Source organism: Sarcophilus harrisii, chromosome 6, assembly GCF_902635505.1.
Source record: "Sarcophilus harrisii chromosome 6, mSarHar1.11, whole genome shotgun sequence".
NCBI lineage: Eukaryota > Metazoa > Chordata > Mammalia > Dasyuromorphia > Dasyuridae > Sarcophilus > Sarcophilus harrisii.
Genome location: NC_045431.1, coordinates 109,123,958 through 109,146,312, shown reverse-complemented (window position 1 = coordinate 109,146,312; position 22,355 = coordinate 109,123,958). Strand labels below are relative to the sequence as shown.

General features: G+C 31.9%; 1 pseudogene; it reads left to right on the top strand.

Annotated features, from left to right (window-relative positions):
- Positions 1–19,407, top strand: part of LOC111721321 — an 80,319-nt pseudogene extending 60,912 nt beyond the window's left edge.
- The last annotated feature ends 2,948 nt before the right edge of the window (positions 19,408–22,355 follow it).

Below are 22,355 nucleotides of genomic sequence, written 5' to 3'. Positions count from 1 at the left end.
TAAACTTTTATGTTTTGTCCCCTCACTTTTCACTTTACTTCCTGGTTCCTTCGATGTTTAACAAGGTACATGCTTTCCATAATTACATTCTGTGTTGTTTTTACATTTATGCATGTAAAATTATCTTTTTTATTTATCACTAACTAATTTTGCATACACATTTTATTTCATTAAGTGTGTGAATCCACATCTTTGAAGATTGGTCATTGAAAATTCACAGGTAAAAGATGATGAGTGATAGTTGATTTCTTTTTATAGCTGCTAAAGATGAATTCTGTTTCTGAGATATAATTCTGCCTTACTACTTTCTAACCTATTTAAGACTTGGTCTCTGCTTAGCCACTGTTGTACACATAGAGTTCCCAATTAAATTAGAATGACATTATGGTATCAGCTCTACAAATATACCACCAGTCTCATTTCAATTTCTTAATGTACTCCAGTCTCTGTCTTGGTACTAAAATCACCAATTACTCACTTCCACTCTGGCCTTTTTATACTTTTTTCATTTACTCAGTCATTTTTATAGTCCAGATGCTCTCTTTTTTTGGTCAAGTGGCTTATAATATATCCCTACAAGGACAATAGTTCACCTTCTAAACCATTCACAACTTTAGACTATAATGACTTTATGGCAACACATGTTTCTCATGTGTCCCTTTTTTTGTCTGGAATGGCTAATAGAAATATGCACTCAATGAAATGCTTACACCAACTGGAACTCAAATGTGCCCTAACTAACTTGCTATTATCCCTAGACATGCTACATGAAAAAGCTATTCTTCAGGGTAATGTATAACATAGAAATGGTAAAAATGAAAATATTTACTACTCTTCTCCCATGGAGCTAACCTCCACTATTGTTGATTGAAATGCATACCCAACTCTTGCTAAGCTAGCATTGTTTGTCTTTTTATATGTAACCTCTGTTAGGAAGGTTACTTTTCAAAATATATGTCTTCCTCTATTCCTTTGAACACTTAATTAACACCGTGTTCCTTTGGTTGGACCCTATATGGATATTATATTATATTATATTATATTATACACACATATATAGTCATTAGATATCTATATCTAACAGGTATATCTATAATTGTTATTATTCACTCAATTTTCAATTGTGTCTTACTCTTTGTGATCCCATTTGGATATTTCTTGGCAAAGATATTAAAATGGTTTGCCATTTCTTTCTGCAGGTTGTTTTACAGATAAAAAACGAAGGCAGAGTTAAATAACTTGCCCAGGGTCACTCAGCTAGGGTCTAAGACCACATTTGAACTCAGGTGTCTGACTCCATGTCTAGAGCTCTATCCACTATGCCACCTAGCTATTCCACAATTATAGTAGATATCATTATATCTATAATTCTTTGCTCTCTCTCTAAGTGATCAGCCTACTTCTTTTTTCAGTCTTCTATGCCCTGGATATCTGTTAACTAGAGTAACAAGAACTGGGGTTTAAATACTGACACTAGCTGTAAGTACTTCAGCTGTACTGAACAAATTCTTAATCTGAAAAAAAGGAAATAATCTATCATGCAAGATTATTATAAAAATTATAAACTTTGAAGCAGCAACTATAACTATATATTTTATGTCACTTCTTTCAAGTAAGAGGTAATTGTTGGAAATATGCTACAGCTTACTTATATTTCCAATGCATGTGTTTTTATTCTTCCTGTTGCCTTTTAGAAATGGAACATTTTCATTAAACAATACTCTTTCATAATTATCCTAATTATTAAGATATTTGTGGCATGCTTAGTTAAAGATATTCTTAATATATGTACTTAGTAAACATTATGACAGTGAAACAATTTGCTTTGGAGATGACACAAAATATGATGACAAAATTTATATTTAATGTATATGGGCTATAGCATAATCTCAATGATGATGTGCCTGTAAGATATGGCATTAAAGACATTATCCTGTATATTTAGAGAATCCTAGAGAATCATCTCTAAAACCTAATTTAAATAACTAACAAATTCAACAGTGTTGCAAGGTATAAAATATTAACTACATAAATCATCAACATTTGTATTTGTTCAGCACAAAACTAAGCAGAAAGAGATAAAAAGATAAATTCCATTTGATAAAGCTATAGAAAATATAAAATGCCTCCCAATACAATCTCAGGGATTATAGTAACACAATTACAAAACATTTTTCACACAAATAAAGGCAGTTATAATCAATTAGGAAAATATAAATTATTCATGGATTGGCCAAGCCAACATAATAAAAATTACAATTCTATTCTAAATTAAATTATATATTAAATAGCATACTAATACAATAACACAAAAATATTTAAAAATATAGAAAAATATTCTTCTGAAAGAATAAAAGCTCAAAAATATCAAGGGAGTCATTGAAAAAGAAATGTGAAGGAAACTGGTTTAATAGGACCAGATCTCAAATTGTATTACAAAGCCAATCTAATCAAAACAGAAAAAGTAGTGGATCTGTGGAATCTGTGGAATAAATTGGGTACACAATACATAATAATAAATTATCATTGTAATCTAGTGTTTGATAAACTCAAAGATCCAAGCTTTTGAGAAAAAAAAGTCACTATTTGACAAAAATTTGTGGAAAAACTCAAATGCAATTTCACAGAAACCAAGTACAGGTCAGTATCTCAAATAGCACACCAAGATAAGGTCAGAAATGAAGGATCATATCACAAATTAGAGAAGTATGGAATAATACTTTACCTTCTAAATCTATAAAAAAGGGAAGAGTTTATATCTAAGCAATAGATAGAAGGTAATAAGGGAAGTACAATAAATAATTTTTATTGAATGAAGTTAATGAGCTTTTGTATAAATAAAGCCAATAAATCAAATTGAGAAGGAAAGCAAGACACTGGGAAAAATTTTTAAAACAAATTTCTCTGGTAAAGTCTACATATCTCTAGTATATAGAGAAAAAAAATCAAATTTATAAGAATACAAATTCCCCAAGTGGTAAATAGTCAGAGGTTATGAACAAGCCATTTTCAGATGAAGAGATCAAAGTTATCTATAGTCATATAAAAAATGCTCTAAATCAATGTTGATTAGAGAAATGCAAATTTAAAAAACTCTGAGGCATCCACACCATACTTGCCAGATTAGCTAATATGACAGAAAATGAAAATGACAAATGTTGGATGGAATGTGGAAAAGCTGGGGCACTAATGCATTCTTGATGGAGTTGTGAACTGACCCAACCATTATGGAGAACAATTTGGAACTATGGCCAAAGGGCAATCAAACTGCGTACCCTTTAACCTAGACAACTAGGCAAACCTAGTTGTCACATAAATCAACAAAAAAGGAAAAGTTCCTCCTTATACAAAAAATGTTGTAGCAATACTTTTTGTGGTGGCAAGAAAAGGAAATTGAGGGATGGCCATTAATTGAGGAGTGGCTGAATATGATTGGGTTGGAATAATATTGTGTTATAATAAATGATGAGCAGAATGGTTTCAGGAAAAAAAAACATGTGAATACTAATATGATACAAAGTGGCTTGATCAGAACACGAAAAAAATTGTACATAGTAATAGCACTATTGCAAGGATAATTAATTTTAAATGACTTATCATCCTCAGAAATTCAATGATCAAAATATAATTTTAAAGAATTCATGATGAAAAATTCCATAAACCCCAAGAGAAAGAACTGATGGAGACTGAATGCAGATCAAAACACACCATTTTTACATCATTATTTTTGTGTGTAGAGGGGCAATTTTTGTTTGTTGGTCTGTGTTCTTCTTTGCAACAGGATTAATATGGACTTCCCTGGTGTAGTGGGTGAATGACAGCAATTTGGTTCAACTGTTATGAAGGCTGCTGAAGCAGGTGCTCAGAAATACTTTATGCTTGGTCAGACAGATAGAATCTTAGGCCATTACCAATCATCTTGACTTTTGTCCTGCTACTAAACTTCAATAATTCTGAAAGAGAGAATGAGACTGATGACTTTATTCAACTTTGCCTCACTTAAATCCAATCAATTCATGCCCAAGTCAAGACATCATCCATTGATGTCTTGTTATTAGATACTCCTTTAAAATAAAAGGTGGGGCAGTTCAGGCCTTTTAAATTCAAAGTTGCTTATTTTTATTTTTTGATTCTTTGATCAAAGTACTTTTAATGTCATTATTATATAGGATCCATTATTAGCATTATATTAGAATATGAAGGACAACATTAATAATAATCTAGTATATAGTTTATTGTCTTCCAGGAAAGAAGGAAGCAAATTTTTAAATTATTCCAATTCTTTTAATAGTCTTTGTTGTCATTAATAAAAGTGAATAATATTTTCTAAATATTATATTTAAGTAGAAAACATTTTAGGATAAAAAGAACAAAATAATTTTTATGTCTATAGATAATTTTATAGCATTTTTGAAATTCAGAAACGTAATTTGAAACAACATCTTTCTACAATTTTATAATGCATATCTTATCTATTTATGAATAAGACAAAATACTAAATATATCCCTCAATGTGTTTGGTTATTTTCTTTATTTTTTTCATAGCAAGAAAAAAATTAAAGATTAAATGTTAGAATTTAAAAGACTTGGTGATACCTAAAAGTAAGTCAAGATTTCCTGTTTGGAATAAAAGAAAATGTAAAAATTAAGGCAAAAACATGTTTCTATTATGCTCACTTCTTTTATCAATAAAAGTAGAAAAGCCATCCAACTGTTGAACTAGAATACATGGGGTTTTTTCCTAAACACTTTTTCCTTTTATTCTTATTATACATTTTGAGCCCATATATTCTAGGCAAGTATAATCAATTTCCTTTCATTATTTTTCCAGACTCAGTTTTTCCTTAGCTCTAGATTCAATGTTGATCTGTTTCAAAGGACATGAAGGAGATTGCTCCAGGGAAAGTTAAAAAAAAAAAACTTGAGCCATCACCATGAATTCATCAGAAAAGAAATAGGCCATCAGTACCTTCATACATGATTTGAAATTTCAAGTTTTGGAATCATTTTTAAGTTGAATGTAATAATATTTTAATTATGATAATAGAGTGCATATTTATTTAACAATCCAGTATTTTGGAAATACTTTATTCACAACAATCCTAGGAAGGGAAAAATGTTATAAACCCAAGCCTCCAAATGAGGAAAACTGAGGCTTAAAGTAGTTATGTAATTTGCTTGTTAAACAGCTAGTAAGTATCATATTTCAGAATGCATAGGTCTGATTTCAAGTCAGTCTTTTCTACTATTAAAAGATTCCTAGTTTGTCTATGCTCATATTAAAGTTAAATGAGACATTATTTACTTCCAGAATCAGAGGAGTTAAAATTAAATTGTATATCAGATACAGACGCACGGGATCATAGGATGTTGATAGCTGGTATTTTTTATAGTTCTTAAAGATTAACGAAGCACTTTACATATATTATGCCATTTGATCTTCACAACAGCTATGTGAGGTAGGCACTATTATTATCCTCATTTTAGAGATGAGGAAATTAAAACTATCATTAAGTGCTTGATATCATCATCAAAAATAGACTTATATAAGGTCTGGTTGGTCCAGAGTGAGGTGTAGTGGAAAAAAAAACATTGCATATGAAATAATGCAACATGGATTCAAATCCTGCTTATCCCATTTACTTATTGGGTGGCCTGAAATTTATTTTACCTTTAAGAACTAAAACTTTCCATCTGCCACATTATGATTAGATAATTTCTAAAATCCTTTTTGGCTGTGAATGCTAAGTTTATTAATGTTTCTTCAGTTGTTGATTCACAAACAAGTTGGCTTTTTGAAACTATAAGTAGAACCACAAGACAAAAGCTGATGTCCATAACTTTATAATATGTCAAGCAACAATTTTCATACAATGAAATTTTCAGCCAACAAAATATGCAGATCAGATCCAGCATGATGAAATTTTTGAGTCAAGAAGATTTTATTCTATACCTACTCTGACATAATGTCTGTGATTGTTTCATCATCTCTCAGTGTTCTAAGAGAGTGAGACTTTAAGTTGTTTAGTTACTGATCTTCATTCATGGAGGGAGGATACCATTTGGGAATCTCCCTATGCATATGACAATCACATGTGTGGACCAAAATAAATTATAGTGATGACCACCTCACTGGAGCAATAGCCAATGGGGCAAGCAAATACTTCTCCAAATTATAATCGGTTAACTCTCACTTTAGCTATTAAGTAGACTGACCTACAAGAGTGGTGATGTAATAGGTCTGTGTTCATATTTTAAAATGTATTTCATTGCTAATCATTTTATAAATTCTATAACTTTAGATTTCTAGACTGTGAAAGGCAAAAGTTATTGTGTGTTAGATGCTAAAGGCATTTTGATTCTTTTACAAGTTCCCATACTCTATTGCAATAGTATACTAATTGATCATTGTCTCATGTCTACTCCTAGATCCAGGTCTTCTTAATTTGAGATCTATAAACTTTTCAAAACTATATTTTGATAACAATATTTCAATATAATTTGGTTTCCTTAACAATCTTATATACTTTATATTATGCATTAAAAAGCATTCTTCTGTGAAGGACTCTATAGACTTCATTAGGAAGCCAAAAGGGTCCATGATAACAATAGAACAATACAACTTACTCAAAAAATAAATAAATAAAAAACTTTAAGTGATTCTTCTAATCCAGCCTTCACATGGCTACACAATCTGACCATGAGAACCTTCTCTTTTGTTACATTTTTGGATCATATGTAGACTTTTCGCTTGCCATCCTAGTTTCCTTTATGAACTTACTAATTTACTTGCTGATCCTTGCACATGACACTCACCCCCCATCTCTTTACCTTTGTACAGATATGCATTCATGGAAATTACTCTCTATTTAACTTCAACTTTTAGAATTCTTAGCAGCCATCTAAGCTCCTCATAAGCATTGCTTCATACATAAGGACTTTCTTAATCTCATCTACTATTGCCTCACTTTGAAAATTGCTATGTATTTATTTTGCCTTCATTTTGATTATGCTTATATTATTTCCTTCTATAGAATATAAATTCTCAAGATCAAGGTTTAATTTTCATTGTTATTTTTTCATGTTCTGTGATCAGAGAACATAGTCTCTGGCCCCAAATTGATATATAATAAGTGCTTGTTGACAGATTGACTAATCTTTGCTTCATGAAATTTCATAGAACCAAAGTGATTCTTCAAAATGGAAGTCACTGAATTATGCTTGAATTATTATGGAGTTTTAATATATTGTTGATGAAATAACTATTTCTAAGATTACAATGAACAGTTAGACAATCAGCACATTGAGTTGTTAATATATAATTTTCTATAGAGTGCTGCAGATGAAAATTCGTTGGTCTCAAAATTTAATCAGGGGAAGAGATCATCTAGAACTTCAGTTAAGAAATCAAGCAATAGTTTCAAGATAAAGAGGAAAGTCTGATCACAAGAAGATTGTGTAACTTCATCAGAAATAGAGCATGCCAGACTCATATTAGTTCCTTTTTTTTCTTTTTTTTCAATTTCTTAGATTGATAGATTTGAAGACTTCTATAAAAACAATTGGAGCAGAGAGTTCTGCTCCTTGAGTTAGGAAGGACCTCACACACTTAATAGCGGTGTGACACTGAGCAAATCAACCCTATTTGTCTCAATTTCCTCCTCTGTAAAATGAGCTGGGGAAAGAAATGGCAAGCTGCTACAGAATCTTCTAAGAAAACCTCAAATGGGGTCAACAAGAGTTGGAAATGATTGAAGTGACTAAACAATAGCAAGAAAAATAAAAACAGTTTGCCTAAATTTCTGCCAAGGTTTTGATAATCTGATAGGGAATACAGTTGGATCGTAATAAAATTACATAGCGTTGGTACTATTCTAAATGACTTATGTTAATAATCACTGAGAGAGATCAATGTCAACTTATTTGAAAACATCTAGTGAAATACCCCAAGATTCTATTTGGATGTTTAATATGTAGCACTTATCAATAATGTATATGAAGACATAGATTACTTACTCATAAAATTTGCATTTCAAATGAATTTTGAAAATAAACTTGCATATTTAATCATACAGAAAAAATGAGGGAAAATAAGGGAAATTACAAGAGGCAAAGAATACCTATTATAATTGAGGGAAAGAAGGGAGGGGAGGATGAGCATTTTGTGAATACTCTCATCAAATTTCACTCAGAGAGAGAATATTAGACATATCTGGTTTCACAGAGAAACTATTTTTACCTTATAGGGAAGTGGGAGGGAAAAGGGGAAAAGAAAGGTAAAGACTAATAGAAAGGAAAACAGAAGTATTAAGGAAAAGGTATAAAAAAGATAGAGACTCTAAAGGGGAAGGGCTGGTTGAGGGAGATGGTCATCAAAAGCAAAGTACTAAGCAGGAGAAGAGGGGGGAAAGGAAAGAGAAAAGCATAACTTAGGGTAAATAAGATGGCAGGAATACAGAATTAGTTATTTTAACCGTGAATGTGAATGTGAATGTGAATGTGATGGGGATAAAGCAGATAGCAGACTGGATTAAAAGCCAGAATCCTACAATATCTTGTTTACAAGAAGCACATTTAAAGCATAGTGATACATTCAGAGTAAAGCAGGATCTAACATGCTTCAGGTGAGGTAAAAAAAAAAAAATCCGGGGTAGCAATCCTGATCTCAGATCAAGTAAAAGCAAAGATAGATCTAATTAAAAGAGATAAGGAAGGAAAATATATTTTACTAAAGGGTACCATAGATAATGAAGCAATATCAATATTAAACATATATGCACCAAGTGGTATCAAATTCCTAGAGGAGAAGCTGAGAGATTCAAGAAGAAATACACAGCAAAACTATACTATACCTTCCTCTCTCAGAACTAGATAGATCAAACCACAAACTAAAAAGAAAGATTTTAAGGAGATAAACAAAATGTTAGAAAAGTTAGGTATGATAGATTTTTGGAGAAAATTGAAAGGAGACAGAAAGGAGTTTACTTCTTTCTCAGCAGTTAATGGAACTTATCCAAAAATTGACTCTCTATTAGGGCATAAAAACCTCACAATCAAATGCAGAAAGGCAGGAATAGTAAATGCATTTTTTTCAGATCATGATGCAATAAAAATCAAATGCAATATAAGGCCAGAAGAAAATAGACCAAAAGTTAATTGGAAATTATATAATCTAATCCTAAAGAATAAATGGGTAAAACAGCAAATCATACCAAATTCATCCAAGAGAATGACAATAATGAGATAACATACAAAATTTGTGGGACGCAGCCAAAGCAGTTATAAGTGGAAATTTTATATCTCTAGATGTTTGCCTGCATAAAATAGAGAAAGAGAAGATCAATGAAAAGCTAGAAAAAGAACAAATTAAAAATCTTCAATTAAATACCAAATTTGATATTATAAAAATAAAAGGGGAGATCAATGAAATTGAAAATAAGAAAACTATTGAATTAATAAATAAAACTAAGAGTTGGTTTTATGAAAAAACAACAAAATAGAAAAACCTTTAGTTAATTTGATTACAAAAAGGAAATAAGAAAACCAAATTGTTAGTCTCAAAAATGAAAATGGACAACTTTACAGCAATGAAGAGGAAATTAGAGCAATAATTAGGAGTTATTTTGACCAACTATAAGTCAATAAATTTGATGATCTAAATGAAAGGGAGTAATATATATATAGATAGATAGATAGATAGATTTCCTAGGTTAACAAAAGAGGAAATAAATTATTAAATAGTCCTATTTTAGAAAAAGAAATAGAACAAGCTATTAATCAACTCTCTAAGAAAAAATACCCAAGGCAGTTGGATTTACATGTGAATTCTACCAAACATTTAAAGAACAATTCCAATGCTATATATACTATTTGAAAAAAAAAAGGCAATAAAGGACTCCTACCAAAATCCTTTTATGACACAGAAATGATACTGATACCTAATCAGGTAGGACGAAAACCGAGAAAGTTATAGACCAATCTTCCTAATAAATATTGATGCAAAAATCTTAAATAAAATATTAGCAAAGAGATTACAAAAAAGCATCCCAAGAATAATACAGCATGACCAAGTAGGATTTATACCAGGAATGCAGGGCTGGTTCAATATTAGGAAAATTATTAGCACAATCAATTTTATCAATAACCAAACTAACAAAAATTATATGATTATTTTAATAGATGCAGAAAAAGCATTTGATAAAAATCCAACACCCATTCCTATTAAAAATACTAGAGAGCATAGGAATGAATGGACTTTTCCTTAAAATAATGAGTAGCATCTATTTAAAACCATCAGCAAGCATCATACATAATGCGAACAAGCTAGAACCATTCCCAGTAAAATCAGGAGTGAAACAAGACTGCCCACTATCATCATCACTATTCAATATTGTATTAAAGGAGCAGCTAGGTGGCACAGTGGATAGAGTATCAGCCCTGAATTCAGGAGGATTTGAGTTCAAATCTCATCTCAGACACTTAACACTTACTAGCTGTGTCACCCTGGGCAAGTTACTTAATCCCAATTGCTTCAATGAAGAAGAAGAAGAAGAAGAAGAAAAAGAAGAAGAACAACAACAAGAACAAGAACAAGAAGAAATGAAATCAATATTGTATTAGAAATGTTAGCTTTGGCAATAAGAAAAGAAAAACAGATGAAAGGAATTAGAATAGGTAATGAAAAAAAAATTGTCACTCTTTGCAAATGATATAATGGAATACTTACAGAAGCCTAGAGAATCAACTAAAAAACTACTAGAAACAATTCACAACCTATTCAAAACAACTGTCAATAATATAAAACATTTGGGAATCTATCTGCCAAGGGAAAGTCAGGAACTATATGAACACATCTACAAAATCTTTCCACACAAAGTCAGATCTAATCAGTTGGAAAAATATCAAGTGCTCATAGGTAGGCTGAGCAAATATAATAAAAATGACAAAACTACCTAAATTAAACCACTTATTTAGTGTTATGCCAATCAGACTCCCTAGAAATTATTTTACAGTTCTAGAAAAAATAATAACAAAAGTTCATCTGAAAGAACAAAAAATCAAGAATTTCAAGGGAATTAATGAAAAAAAATGCTAATGAAAGTGGTCTAGCTATACCAGACCTAAAACTATATTATAAAGTAGCAGTCATCAATGCCATTTTGTATTGGCTAAGAAACAGAGTAGTCAATTAGTGGAATAGATTAGTATCACAGGAAAAAATAATAATTATAGCAATCTAGTGTTTGACAAACCAAAAGACCCAGCTTTGGGAATAAGAATTCACTATTTGACAAAAATTGCTGGGAAAATTGGAAACTAGTATAGAAAAAATTAATGCTCGACCCACACCTAATACCACATACCAAGACAAGATCTAAATGGGTTCATGATTTAGACATAAAGATTGTTATTATAATTATAAAATATAAATATAAAAAAGAGAAGTATAATGTGCTAGAATAAGGAGAGGGTATTCCTTTTGCAAGGTAGAATTGTTTAGACCATGTTATGTTATGGGTACATTCTGGGAAAAGTAAAAAATTTAAAAATAACAACAAAAAAATCCATTTAAATATTTTAATTGGGGAGAGGATACAAAGAAGGGAAATGAACTCCTTTTTTATGCATCAGAAAGGATCTGGATGCCATGTTTTAGAAAATATAATGATCAGTTGAAGGCAATGCACCAGGAGATGAGATGTGGATTTGTTTTTACAAGAAGTCTGGGGGAGGCATTTATTATAGTTTAGCTATCTTCAAGTATTTGTACAGCTGACATGTGGATGATATATTTTTAATCTGCTTGGATCAACTTGTCCTACCTACATGAACTCAGCAGGCAGAATTAAAAGAAATAGTGTTGAAGAATATCATTTTTAAAGGAAAGGAAAATTTATCTACCATATCATCTAGTCTAATGTGCATTGGGTTTCCTTAGAAAATGTTGACTATGTCTTACTATATGTTTTCAATTGAAAATGGAAAATCACTTCTTAGGGATATTATAGAAAGGATTATTGATGCCCTAGGTGATCTTTGGGGTCTGCATGGGACATAGGGGAAAAAACAATCAAAGAAACAAAGAAACAACAGAAAACAACAACAATATCAACACAATGACTATGGAGTTAAAAACCTGTGTTTAAATTCTGCCTTACATATACTATCTTGATCCAGTCAAACCTCCTTAAGTTTCATGTTTTTCATCTTAGAATGGATGACTTTTGAGGTTCTTTTCAGGTCTAAACCCACAATTCTATAATCCTTTATAATTCAGAAAGGTTATAGTAGTATTAAAATGAAATAATTAGGCTGAGGTATATTATCAAAGACATATTAAAAGGTGTTTTTGCAAGAAAAGTAGCATGAAACTTCACTAAGTATAAGTAAGAAAGGGAAGTGAAACAATGTAGACAACATAAAGGAAAATGGTAGATAGCTTAAATGCTACACTGGCATAAATTAATATTAAAGAGCAAGAGGAAAGTTTCCAGTATATTTGGCTTAGGTCCTATGCGGGGGGACTTATAAAGGGGGGAAAAGAATGACAAGAAATTAATTTGAAGTGCATTTAGAGATGAGTTGGTATTTGTACCCATAACAATAAAGTCATGAATACATTAAAAGAAGTTTTAATCAATTTTAAAATCAATTGTTATTCAAATCTTTTATTTTTGTATCACCTGTATTTCCCAAGGTAACTTTACCTTTTCTCCCTCCCAGATACTATTAATCTATTAAAATATTTTTAAAGGAGAAAAATTAGATCAGCAAAACTAACTAAGGCATTGAAAAAGTTCAATATTGTTTTCCATTCATAGTGTCTCCTTCTGAATGGAAAATGAGGTTTCTTCTCATCTCTCTTTTTCACATCCAACTTGGTTAATGTTTTATTGTCATTGTTCTTTCTTTTCACAACGTTATATTTATTTTGTATGCTGTCTTTTTGATTGTGCTTCCTTTTTCTTCTCCATATTCATATTTATTATCACAGTTGTATCCCATTTTATTCAAACATTACAAATTTATTTTGGAGGCAGGTAGGTGACTCACTAGATAGAATGCTAAGCCTGCAGTTAGGAAGACCCGAGTTCAAAATCAACCTCAAGGCACTTATGGACCATGAGCAAATCATTTAATATCTGTTTACCTTAAGCCACTGGAGAAAGAAAAAAACAAACTTCTCCCACATCTTTGCCAAGAAAACCTCATGGAAAGTATTGAAGTGCTATGTTCAACAGGGTCATAATGTGTTAAAGATGACTAAATGACTCAACAGCAGCAACAACAATAACAATAACAACAACAACAATAACAACAACAATTATAACATTTTTGGTCATTTCCCAATGGACAGATAAATATATTTCATAAGATTTTATTTAAAAAGTAAGCATTTCATTTTCACTGTGAAGAGTGAAAAATTTTAAATGAGTATCATCAAAGGCAATTTGGAAGACCCATGCTATGAATGATCAACAGTGGGGCTTCATGAATTTTTCGGATGGTGTCAGTTCTAAAGTAGCATCTGTCTGAGAACGAAGGCATGTGAAAGTTTCTGAAAAAACAATGTGTAATAATACCTAAAGCACTAAAGACTTTTCTGGATAAGTTCTTTCTTTATGCAAACTGCTTTTAAAGCTACTTGTTTTCTAAGTGAAAAATAAAAACATATGGAGTTATCAGGAGAGCAGGCTTTGTGTTCCAATTTCTAACTCACTATACCTGTACAAATCATTGTACCTTTTTGTACCTTGGTTTGTTTCTATGAAATATTGGATTAGTTTCCTTCTTATTCAAAAATACTATGAATCTATGAATCAGTAATTCTGGCAATATTTTCAATCATATCTGATATAATGCTTCTCTCACCAGTTTTGCTCTAATATTTCATCCTGATGTAGAAATGTCCCTGAATTCTGGAGGACCCTGCTCTTAGAATTCTTACTTTAAAATTGAAAAAAAAAAACCTGTGGAGACAGAATTTGTTGACAGAATGTTATTTGATAGTTAATCTAGCTAAGCTTAGAGAGACTCATCAGCAGTATGATTTTCTATTTTAAATCTACTTGTGATTTTACAAATTCTGTCTTTGGCAATTCAGTAAAATATCCCCTACTTAAAAGTATTCAACATTTCCCTCATGCTTCCAGAATAAAATTGGAATCCCTTGGCCTGTCATTTAAAGTACTAATAGTCCCTATTCAGCTCTCAATATTTTATTTCTTTTCCTATGATCCTTCACAATCTGACTTCCACATATTTTCCCAACATTACTTCATACTATTCCTTTCACACACTCTCTGTTATAAGGTGTCTATATACAGTTCTTTATGTGTAAATTTCAATTTTCCACTTCCTTGCCTTTTTATACTCCATGTCTGGAATACACTTCGATCTCACCTACTTTTACAAAGTTTCCTTGAAAGAATAGCTCAAGTGCTACATCTTCAATTGACTTTTCCTGAACTATCCAGTTATTATACTTTCTCCCCCAACTCTGTGTGTGTGTGTATGTGTGTAGTATTTACTTCTTTATGTAGATATATTGTAAATATAACTTAACTCATGTAAACTCCCTGAGGGTAGAAATTGCTGGGGAGTTTTTGTTTTTGTCCTTAAATCCTAAGTTCCTAGCAGAGTGCTTTATATGCTTCTCTCAAAAATGAATCTTGATTAGATTGTCATTTACATGATAAAATTATAATTTGTACTAGGGGTAGTAGTAACAGCACTGATGAAAACATGGATCATTTGAAATATTGATATTCCATTATTTAGACTATGTGTGGGAAAAGTATATTTTTACTAGTTATATTCAACATTCATTCAACAGCTATTTAGTAAGCATTTGGCTTGGCACTGTGAGTAATCCAAAGAGGCATAAACTAATATCTGTCTTGCGACCTTTTCAGCTTAAAAAAAAAAAAAAAAAAAAAAAAAGGCCACCTATACTATTTGGATTTTTACAACAATCTTTTGAACATTTAATGAAACTAAGAATGAGTAAAAGGCAGAAAATTGTGTAAGAGTCATATTAAGACATAAAGGAATATGATTAAGTGGTGGAGATCATTTGAATATAATGAAATGGAAAAATCAGTCACTTCAGTCAGAGACAGAAGTGTGTTCTCCAGGGCTGGGAAAGAATATGTATAGAAGAGACTACTCATTTTTCTGGGGAAAAAAAAGCAAATACCACAAGAAAGAATAAATATTATTTCAATGATTGTATTTTCTATTGGCTTATTCTTTTTTAATATAATACCAATATAACACCATTTTTGTTTGATTTTTTAAGGAAGGAGAGACATAAGAGGTGTATGTTTTTTTTCTCTTATTTTGCTTTAATTAAATCATTGGATTCAGATATATATATTAAAGATGATTATTATGTCCCAGCTAACTATCTTCCATAGTTCTTAGATTTATTAATGTATCAAAATAATGTGAAGAGAATTAGATAAGAAATAAATCAAATACAGATACGCTAATAAAGATGATAAATTATCTAAAGCAATAGGTAAGCATTGCTGATTGGCATTCATAACATTTTAAGAACCTTGCAAAATAATATTTCAAGCATAACAGGATTAGAATCACCCTAATCTTTACATTGTACAAAGTATTTTATCTTGGGACCATTCCTGACAGGTAGGTAATGACTGATGAAAATTTGCTTTTGTAGCTTACAGGTATTTGAAATCTTGGTTAAAATATTCAATCCTATAGTCTACATTTAGTTATAATTCATTCTCACTATAACCTTCATGTCTTTCAATACATGTAAAATGAGTATTTTATAAATGATAAATGAGAAGGAAATAGATTTACCTCTACTTTAATGGTTCCCTAGTATTCCAGAGGAATCATTTTGTACTGGACACTGATGGCAATTGAGATTAAGGGAACAAATAAGGCAGAATAATCTTAGCATAATGGAATAGGAATAAGCATACAAACAGACAAGATTTGGTATGCTTCAGTGACCTGAACTGGCTAAAGAGAATGAATATTGTCCTTTTCCCTGAGGCTCAAGGGTAGTTCCAATAGTTATACTTACCAATGGATATGCCACATACTACCTAACATATATATATGGGCTTAGAGAAAGATGGTGGAGTTGAAAATTTTACAGCATAAAGGGGATTATGGATTCTAAGAACTGTATTTGATACTTTTGTGTGATATTTTTATATGTTGTTATGTATTAATTTATACTTTCTTTTATATGAAATAATTTATTTTTCATGAAATGATATCTTATTTAAAGGAAGAAAATATTCTTCCCATTGCTCTCCTTCCTACTTTTTAAAAAATATTAAAGTATTAGTTAAGCACAAATCTATTACCAATTCATTTTCCCACTTGATTTAAATAAGTGTGGTTTCTTTAAGGAATGTTTCTAAGGGGATTATGTCATTTCTTCGCAACATATACATTATCAACAAAACAAGTCTAATTACTAACTTTCAGAAAAAGCAGAGATGAAGAAATTAAAGGCTTTAAGTGGCTTATTCCAATTGGAATATATTTTGATGCTTTTCTAAATGTTGCACAAATGTATTCAAAATCTTTGGTCCTTAAATTTATCCTCAAATCTCATGTTATTTGATTTTCTTGGGAATTTTCAGATTGTGAACTGAGTTGCAAATGTTACTTTTACTCATGTGAAAAAAGATTTTTAAAACATTTATCACAGCATTTTAAGGTTACTTTTTTCTAATTATGCCCCAAATCTTGAACACAAATGATTTAGGATATGTTTTTACAAAGTTAAAAATAAACACTCAATTTTTAATAAAGAGGAAGATACTCTAAAAACACATTCATATGTCAAATATTGTTCATTCGTGTAATAAAAAATATATTTCTCCATTTTAAGTAGGGAACTAAAAGTATAGAGGAAACAGCCATGTAAGAATTAAGTAGCTATAAAAATAGATCTAGATAAAAATTAAGATAAATGTAAAGATGAAGATAGAATTAATTTTACATAGTTATTTTTATTTTGTCTCCCTCATAGATTCTGAGTTCCTTCAAAATGAGATTGTCTTTTTTACCTTTCTTTCTATCCTTAAGGCCTGGCTCATAGAAGGACCTTAATAAATGTTTATTGACTCATTCACTGATTGAATTGGATCCAAAACAACCTAGTTCATATTAAGTATGTCCCTTAGAAAGTCATTTAATGACGTTGGGCCTCGGGTTTCTTATGTGTAAAACAGAAGCATTGGACTTAATTTCAGATGCTTTTTATATCTCTAAGTTTATGGAGATTTCAGAAAGCCATTCAAAGAAGAGCAACTGGAAAGGAGAGATACCTTTTCTGATTTACAAAATATTAGTGACAGTGGAAAACAGTTTGACTTAGTCTTCATAAACAAAATTAGAATCTGGCTCTGAGGAAGAAGAAAAGAATCATTGTGAAGAATTAAAAGAGAAGGAAGAAGAAAAGGAGGAGACAAGAAACAATTTGTAGGAAGTGTCTGAACTGCTGAAAAAGTGAATGAATAATTGAAGAGGAAGAGCCAAAAATAGAAAACAATTGTTAGAAGCAAAGTTTGACTGAAGTTTGAGAGAGAACAAAGTTGAAGAAGTGAAATAGGAAATAGGAGAAAGCTGCAATTCAACTCCACAATGGAGGGAGATTACTTGCCTGATTTTCAAGTCATCTCCTTTTGAATTGAAGCTGGAGCTACTCAAATATCTTCCTGTCCTCCAAGGTTTCTGGAGTATGGAAGGATTCCAGGAAATGAACAGGATTAAAGAAGATGCAAATGGTATGATACACAGCAAAGGACAAAAAGACTGATGAATGTATGGCTCCAATTTGGTTGAAAATGGAAAAGGAGAAAGAAACCTTCCGAATTAATCAAAAAGGAAATCAATGTCTTCATGAAAACTCAGAACCCAAACATTACTACTGTGCAGTTATCTGTGGTGGGCAGCAACATGAACAAGATCTACACTGTAATAAATGATATAGAGCTTGACCTGAAGAACCTCCTGAAGACCATGTAGTATCCCTTCCTGCCAGGAGAAGTGAGGACACGAGAGCTCCAGTTTCTGTGGGAGAAAGTGGTGGGCATGGAGTGATGGGACCTGAAGATTTTCAAACAGCCCCTTAATCACCATAGCATTTTAAAAGTTGGTGATTTTGAGTTGGTGAGAGAATACAGCTCCTTTTCAAAAGCTTCAGAGCTAGAAGACAAGTTTTACTTCTTTTAGTCAGTGTTGTTGTATGGGATACAAGAGCGATGAAGTGAAATGTGGTTACTTTCCACAGTGCCATTTATTGTTTTTCTTTAGAACATGTGGAAGGTAAAATTTGTGACATACCTGTGAAATGTACAGTTGACAAAGAAATCTGAAATCATCCTGTTTCAGCGAATTTTTCTTTTCTTTCAGCTGGAGTAGCTGGAGTATGTACTTGATAGACAGACCTTCATCTGCTGCTCCATCTGCCCAAAGGGCTCAGCAAGATATTGGGCATGAGAAGGAGAAAATGGTTCTCAGGATCCAGGAGCAGCAGCCAGCCCTAGCTCTGAATGCTTTCCTGGTCCTCACCTTGTCACTGACCTCCCCTGTATCCTGAAGACATGAAATTTATCATGTAGCCAGAAATTCTATTCCCTCACATGTTAACTCAGGATTTCCATGGGCCACTGGATTCTGTACTCGGCACCAGAAGTTGTAAATAGATGTTGATATTTTTGTAAACCTTTTCAGTGGCTTTATCTTCGAAAGATCTCTTAAATAAACATAGGCTATACTGCCCTTCATTTGCCTAAAAAATTAAAAACTCTGTGATCCCGTGGTACCAGGATCCAGAGCTGTTACTAGGAGTGAAAGAATACTCCACTGCAATAGATGTGCTCACTGGAATATATATTTGAAAATCTGCTAACTCAGATTTCCAGGGAAATCAGAGATTGACCAGATTAATAAAGTTTTTAAGGACCTTGGAACTCCAAATGAGAAGACTTTGCCTGGTAACAATGGCTTTCCAGCAACAAATAAAATGATTTTTTATAGAATATCCTGTAGTGACTTGTCTAAAAGATTTGAAGTTCTCTCTGGCCAGGGCTTCAATCTAATGTGTAAATTTTTGATTTACTATCTTTGGTGGAAGATCAATGCAGAATATATTCTGAAGTATAAATGTCCTGAGCAACCACCTCTTTCCCATTGAGCCTTTCTTGTTTTCTACATGGCTAGCTTAGCAGCAAGGGATCAAGTGGGGTACTAGCCCCTGCCCTCAAGAAGGAGGATTTGGTGGAGGATCAGTTAGAAGTTGATAACCTCAAAGATACTGACTTCCATCTCATCACCACCAATAAAGAAATGTTTGTGGCTAGCCTGGGCTTCAGCATGGAGTTAACTTCACACCAGGCCACAGAGTAAAGTTTGTATATACAATTTTCCTGTAACTTGGTAGACTTTTTAGTTACTGTAGATGAAAAATTCATCACTTTTAGGTAAACTTGATAATGAGATTTTATGAAATTCAAGAGGCTAGTATCCAGATCAGGGTATACAATCCATTTCTGGACTTAGACTTGAACTTTTGTTAGACTTTTTTTTGTTTTAGGAAGAAATATCTGTCAGAATTTTCACACTGCTGGCATAATCATTAAGAAGCTAGGATTATCTTGGTGCCATGATGATTTAAGAGACATACCCATATATGATATTATTCTATCAAATTGTTTCCTTCAATATAATTTTGGAAATATAGATTGTTTAAAGTAATCAATGATACTTCATATTTTACTCAAAAAAAAAAATGTAAACCAAGCATGACATGAATCTCCTATCTAAAGTAGGACTAGAAAAAAGAAGCACAAAGATTTAGGCAGCATTGCTAGTGTCTCAATGGAAAGAAATGGAGATAATTTCAAATTGCTTTCCAAAATGGTTGTACAATGTCACAGGTCATCAAAACTGTATCAATTTGCCTGTTTTTGTTTTTTTAATTTTTCCAAAGTCCTCCAATATTTATCAGTGAGATATATTCTTGTACAGAGTTCATAAGGGAATTTGTGTTCCTTGACAATGAACTTTTATTTTAAGTTATTTGTCTTATTTTCTCTTTTTTTTTTTTTCAAACGAGACAGGGCAAAAAGGAGAGAAAAAACAATTTTAAACTAAAAATAATTAAAATAGTTATGAAGGCTACAGATGAGTAATGTGGGTACTTTTAGATGAACTCATATTATTCATTTTATCTTTAAAAAAACTTTGTTAGAGAATAAGGATATTCAGTAATTATAGTCTAAATAGAGAACTTTTTTTTAAGGAAAGAAATGACAAAAATGTTTTTGTCATTGGATTAATCTTCTATGTAATTTTCATAAAGTAGCTTCATCTCACTACCTTTCAATGAAAAGCTAGTCACTCCCCAAAAAACATATTTAGGCTCAGATGTGTATCTTAATATTTTAACTAGTTACTTTCTGAGTAGCATTGTCTTTATGAAATAATCAAAAAATTCATTCTTCTCAATTAAGTCTTTTTGTTAATTTTTAAAATTAATGTTTTATTTTTCCCCAGAGGCATGACAAGAAAAATTTTAGCACTTTTTTCTTCCTAGTTCTGATCATATAGTTTTTGTTAACATGGTTGATGTGCCACTAAATAAGTGAATTAATTTAGGCAGAATTGTCATTTTTATTATATTATATTTTTCCAGTTGTTTACATCTATTTGTATGAAAAGTGTTTTGTAGTTGTGTTCAAAGAGTTCCTAAGTTTATCTGGGCAGATCAACTCCTAAGTATTCTATATTAGGAGTATAATAGCCATATTTCAAAATTGAAATATGACTATTATGTTCCGTGGAGTCTTTCTTTTGGATTCTCTTTTCTGAGGTGATCATTAGATTCTTTCAATGCCTAGTTTGCCCTCTGGTTGCAGAATATCAGGGTAGTTTTCTTTGATAATATCTTGTAAGTTATTGTCCAGGTCCTCTTTTTGATTATGGCTTTCAGGTAGTTCAATTATTCTGATAATATACCTTCTGAATCTATTTTCACATTCACTATTGTAATTATTACTTGTATATTTTCCTCCATCCTATTCTGCCTCTTGTTTATTCTTTTTCCTTTCACTCTTTCCCTTCTCATCAGTATTTTGTTCCTGTCTACCATCTTGCCTGATCTGATTTCCTTTCTATCTATCCCCACTCCCACTTTATTTAATTCTCCTTCAACTGACTGTTTATATTATTTTCTCTTTGAGTCAATACAGATGAGAGAAAGGTTCAAGTGATGCTCACTGCCCATCCTCCTATGTTCCCTTCCATTGTAATAGATTTTTTACATTTCTTCATATGAAATTATTTACACCATTCTGCTTATTTCTTTCTGCATCCAGTGTACTCTTCTTTTTCATTCCTTAATTTTTGTCATTGTTTCAAATTCACCTTATATCTATGTCCTCTTTCTCTTTCTCTCTCTCTCTGTCTCTCTCTCTCTCTCTCTCAATCTCTCTCTCTCTCTCTCTCTATATATATATATATATATATTCATTCTAACTATACTGATATTAGTGATATAGTACTAAAAAGTACACATATCTTTTTCCCATATAGGGATGTAAACAGTTTAATTCTATTGAATCCCTTTTGTTTTCCTTTTCCTTTTTACCTGTTTATGCTGCTCTTGGGTCTTGATATTGGAGGTCAAATTTTTTATTTAATTCTGGCCATCTCCATATGAAAGCTTGAAGGCCTTCTATTTCACTGAATAACCATTTTCCCTTGATTTGTTATCGTTAATTTTCCCAGGTAGATGATCCTTAGTTGTAGTCCTAGCTCCTTTGCCTTACATATTATCATGTCAGATGACCTATAGCCATTTAATATTGTAACTGTCAGGTACTATATAATCCTTATTATGATTCCTTGATATTCAAATTATTTCTTTCTGTCCACTTATAATATGTTTTCTTTGACTAGAGGGTTCTGCAATGATGTTGCCCTGAGGCCCACTGGGGATCCTCATACTTGATGCTGCCTGAAGGGGTAGTGAGGTATGTGGCTACCACTGCTGGAGCTGGAGGGGTCTGGCAACTTTACTGGTGCTAAGACCAAGTGGATTGTTCCTGTGTTTCCTGCATGCTACACTGAAGCACATATTGGTCTGGATGGTCTGGAGGATTCCTAGTTGTCCAGGGCTGTACTGACCCAGTTTGGCTGGCTGAGGATTTTGAATTGCCAGGGGTTGGAGGGAAGTCTGACTTCTGAAATATGTCTAATTACCTGGAGATACCTGGAACACTAGTGATTCCCAGAACTGGAATTCCCAGGCTTCCCTGGTTTTGCCAAGGAACATGGGGGCCCTGGTTTGGGCA